This window comes from Fukomys damarensis, unplaced genomic scaffold (genome assembly GCF_012274545.1).
Source record: "Fukomys damarensis isolate Sample0158 unplaced genomic scaffold, DMR_v1.0_HiC HiC_scaffold_36, whole genome shotgun sequence".
NCBI lineage: Eukaryota > Metazoa > Chordata > Mammalia > Rodentia > Bathyergidae > Fukomys > Fukomys damarensis.
Window position 1 is genome coordinate 13,319,183 of NW_022900948.1, and position 5,267 is coordinate 13,324,449.

The following is a 5,267-nucleotide window of genomic DNA, read 5'->3' on the forward strand; positions in this document are numbered from 1 at the left end:
TTATATCTCATATCCCGTATTCCCAGAGACAACTTAAAAATACCTTCCTTAAAATTTTCTTTCCCTGACATCACATTCCCTAATTGCTCTAAAACCTTTCCCTTTTTCTCAAAAACATCTTTTTTCCTCTTTGAAGTTTACTCATCCATTTTCTTTTAAGTACCCCCCTCCATCAGTCATCTTCCCCCAAGAGAAGAGTTTTTAGGGAGGTGGTCTCCACTTTCCCTTCCTTTCCATCATCTGGGTTCAGTTAAATCATTGGTGGTTTTCTGGACCTTCTGTGGGGATGGTTAGGGCTAGAGGATGATAAGCTTATGGTGTCTCTCTCCATACTTTCTTTCCTTTATTACCTGATGTTTTCATATTCCTTTTTATCCGTCTCCTTAATGAAATTTCCTATTAAAAATAGTTTTCTAGGGATGTGGTGGTTCATTCCTGTAATCCTATCGCTCTGGGAGGTTAAGGTAGGGGAATCCCAAGTTCTAGGCTACACACACACACACACACACACACACATTTTCCAGGACCTCACACAAGTCTGTGTACGATGACCTAAAACTATACATGTAGTACTGATTTCCTGTAGATTAGAGTTTATGGATTAGTGGGGAAAGAATATCTTGTCACACACAGAGTTTGTCAGCCTTGGCATTGTTAATATTTTAGGCTGGATGATCCTTTGTCACTGGGTCCTGTCCTGTACATTGTATGTTTATCAGCTACCTACTACATATCAATTGTACTCTTGTAACAACCAAAAATGACTCCAGACCTTGCCAAATATTCCTGGTGGCTAAAATCTCCCCCACTCCAATGTTGAGAATTTCTGTGCTAGAACATCCATTTTCTGAAGTTGATTAGATGGTTATACTTTTTCTCAAGTGCTGATTTATTTGCTTAGCCTAGTCTTTAAATGTGTTGTCTTTGCCAGGCATGGTGGAAGATGCCAGTAATCCCAGCACTCAGGAGGCTGAGGCAGGAGGATTGCCACAAGTTTGAGGCCATCCTGAGCTACATAGCAAGACCCTGTTTCTAAATAAATGGTCTTTGACTTACTTGGTAGGAGATAGCCTCTTAAATTTGCAGATTTCTGAGTTCATCCTAAACCTACTGAATGAGAAACACTGAAGGTGGAACCCAGAGGTATAACTTTTATATGATTTTATATGACACCCAAGTAATTCACATGCCCTGCGCTTGACCCTCCTGTGGCATAACAGCTACATTACCCACATTTTTTTTTCCCTGCAAGTCTTTCTGGCGTTCCAGCTTTGCTTCCGCTCCTGGTCCCTTGATGCCAACACAAATAAGGAGGCCTCAGGTTACCAGGACAACGGGAGCAAAGGAAACAGCAAAAGGCTCAGCACTCTGACAGGCATCACAGACTGTGGCTTTACTGGCTTGCATTCTCCTCAGGACTCAGTCATATTTCTTATTACCCATCCCCCGAATTACCCAGAGTGGAAGATCCCAGGTCCATAGCATAGAACCTGATTTCACAGACTTGGTAGTGGCATGTGGAATGGATAGGATCAGGAATGGTGAATGATGCTTTTACTGTCATATTCCATGTCACCTTGATGATAATTGAATTTTATAATGGTGAGAATTACTTTTGCTTGTGAGCTGGTTAGATTGCTATCTTTGAAATCAGGATACTTCCATTTATATTATTATTATTATTTTGTTTTGTTTTGTTTTGTTTGAGACAGGGTCTTACTATGTAGTTGAGACTGACCTGGAACTCACTATGTAGCCCAGGCTGGTCTTGAACTCACAGCTATCCTCCTGCCTCAGCCTCCTGAGTGCCGGGATTACAGGCATGCCCTACCACGCCCAGCTTTTTCCATTTATATTATTGATACCTATTTCATTGAACCTTGAGTCTTGAATATTTTTGCATTCACTTCTAGATGTCTTCATAGTTTGCTTTGGGCCAAAATACATGTGTGTGTTTTTTTTTAATTTAGTTTTTGAGATAAGGTCTTACTATGTAGCCCAGACTGGCCTCAGGCTCACAGTGTTTCTCTTGCCTCAGCCTTTCAAAGTGCTGGAATTATAAGCAAGCACCACCATGTCCTGCTTAAGGGCCAAAATGTTTAGCTATCTACATCTGATACAATGGAAACAGCTAACATTTGGCCAGAAAAGAAAAGTTGCCAAATAATTTGGGTCCTATTTACATTTCATTATCAAAGTTATTTGTTGAAGGACAATCATCTGATGTAATTAAATTCCCTTAAAAACATGAATAAATGGGGCCAGGGCTTTAGCTCAGTGGTTCCAGCACCTGCTTTGCAAGTACAGGGTGTCGTGTTCAATCCCTGGTACCCCCCCCCCAAGAAAACCCGACAAATAAATGGAAATGTGCTTGCACCGAGATGATTGAAAATGTTGATTTGATCCAAAATGAGCTGGCCATGGAACATTCAAGGCAGGATAAAGGAATTGAGAATAAAAGATAGCAAGGCAGACTTGATAGCTCTCTTCTGAGAGTTGAAGGATTTTTATCTGGAAAAGGGAATACATTTACTTAGTTTAGCTACAGAGAGTGGAATAAGAATCTTCATTTGGGTGATAATGATAAGGGAACAAATTGTGACTTGATAAGGAATTTATGAATAATTTGAGGACTCCATATTGGAAAGGATGAAATTGTTGGGCTGTGGATTATCAGTGACCTCTATATATTGCTCATGTAGAGGTTAGATTTTGTTTGCACAGGATTGGATGAGGTTTTAGACATTAAGCTGGCTTAACCTGTAAGGAGAGGCAGGCAAATTTAGCAGATTAGTTCTCTTTTCTATGGCAATTATTCAAATTACTACTATTTTCTGGGTATTTTTGTTATGTTTACCCCCTGGAGTAATTGATTATTACAATTAATTTAAGATCTAAAGGGAGTCCCTTGATCTTTGTTCCTTATCCTTGTGTAAATTCCTCAAGAATGCCCGGAAAATGACAGAGGGATGGAAGAAAGAGCTCTGGGCCCTTTACCTATGCTTCATTTTGGCGGGTGGTAATCGGGAATTGAATTCAGGACCTTGCACTTACCAGGCAGGTGAGATGCCACTGAGCTAAATTCCTCCCTTTTACCTATGCTTCAAACAGAAAATTCTTGCTTTTGTTTGTTTTACAAGTTATATTTCCTTCAGGAACATCTTTTATTGTCGAAGTCACTGAGATGTCGGAAGTGTCATGCTAAAGGTCACACAGCTAATATATTTCAGAATTGGAATTCAAATACAGTTTATCTTTTCATTTTTTAATGTAGAGAATGGAACCCAGGGCCTCAAGCATGCTAGGCAAGCCTTCTATCACTGAGCTATACTCGGATCCTTAGCTTTTCTAGTTAAATTGTTTCTTTCACTTTACTAGTCTACCTTTACAATTCACTAAAAGTTTCTCTCCACTTTATCAGTTGTCATTGTAATCTAGAATTTTATGCCTTTAGATCTATTGTTCAATATTAGCCACTTATTTAGTCTCCTTGCTCTCCTTCTGGTCCATATTATATATGCTGTTCCCATTTTCTTTTCCTTTTTAGAAAAAATTGGTACACTTTAGGTATACAGTACAGTTACATTCATCATTGGGATCTTGTACCTTTACATGACATATCTTGGTTCTTAGTTTTTCCCCATTCCCCTGGTGTCCTTGCACCCTCACCACCCTTCAAATTTTACAAAGACTTTGTTTTCATTTTTCCTTTTCTCTTATTTTGTTCTTTTCCCTTTTTACCTTCCCTCTACCCCTCCCACTTCCCTACATCTTTAGACCTTCTTATTACACAATATCAATTACACATTTTTATCCTTAATTACACTTTTTATCACACCAGGGAAACTATACGGTATTTATACACATGTGCCTTATTAATTTTACTTAAGAGTATGTCCTCAATGTGTACCCACTTAGCTATGTCTCTAGTTTCTTGTTTTTTATGGCAGAGTAGTATTCTATTTTTATAAAAACACCATCTTCTTTATCCAGTCTCCATTTGATAGAAAGTTGGGCTGTTTCCAAGTTTGTTTGTTTTTTTCCCAAGTTTTAGCTATTACAAACTGTGCTGCTATAAACATGGGTGAACATATATCACTGTGATATGATTCTTTAATTCTATTGGGAAGATACCCAGCAGGGCAATACCTGGGTCAAGGTGGGACCTCTAATCCTAGTTCTTTGAGGTATCTCCATATTGCTTTCCACAGTGGTTTCACCAGTCTGCATTCCCACCAACAATGAAGAAGGGCCCCTTTCTCCCCACAACCCCACCAGCATTTATTATTGGTTGATTTCTTGATAGCAGCCATTCTTTCTGGGGTGAGGTGGAATCTCAGTGTTGTTTTCATCTGCATCTCTCCAATGACCAGTGATGTTGAACATTTTTTCATATATCTATTTGCTGCTTTCACTTCTTTGTCTAAGAAATGCCTGTTCATTTCAGATGCTTATTTTTGAATTGGGTCTTTATATTTGGGAGGTCTGATTTTTTTGAGTTCTTTATATATTCTGGACAGTGGATCTTTGTCTGAGGAACAGCTGGTAAAATTGTTTCCCCATATTGTAGATTGTTGGTGGTTTCTCTTGCAGTGCAGAAGCTTTTCAATAAGATGAAATCCCAGTTGTTGATTGTTTGTGCTAGTTCCCGTGCTACTGAGGATTTGTTCATAAAGTCTTTTCCTATGCCAATGTCTTCAAGAGATCTACCTAACTTATCTTCCAACAAGTTTAGTGTTTCTGTCTTAATATTTAGATTTTTTAATCCAGTTGGATTTAGTGCATGGTGAGAGCTAGGGATCTAGTTTTAATCTTTGGCAAGTTGAAATCCAGTTTTTCCAATACCATTTATTAAAGAGTCTGTCTTTCCTCAAGTGAAGATGGTTGGCTCCTTTGTCAAAGATGAGGTAGCTGAGTATGTCTGGAATTGTTTCTGCATCTTTTTGTTTGTTTGTTTGTTTTTGTTGTTGTTTTGGTACCAGGGATTAAACTCGGGTCCCTGTGCTTGCAAAGCAGGCGCTGAGCCACTGAGCTAAATCCCAGGCCCTGTTTCTGCATCTTTTAATCTATTCCACTGATCCTTGGGTCTGTTTCTTTGCCAGTACCATGCTGTTTTTATCACAGTAGCTTTGTAGTATAGTTTCAAGTTGAGAGTTGTGATACCCCCTGTCATATCTTTGTTGCCTAGAATGGCTTTTGCCATTCTAGGTGTCTTCTGGTTCCAAATTAATTTTTGTATTGTTTTTTCTAGTTCTGTGAAATATACT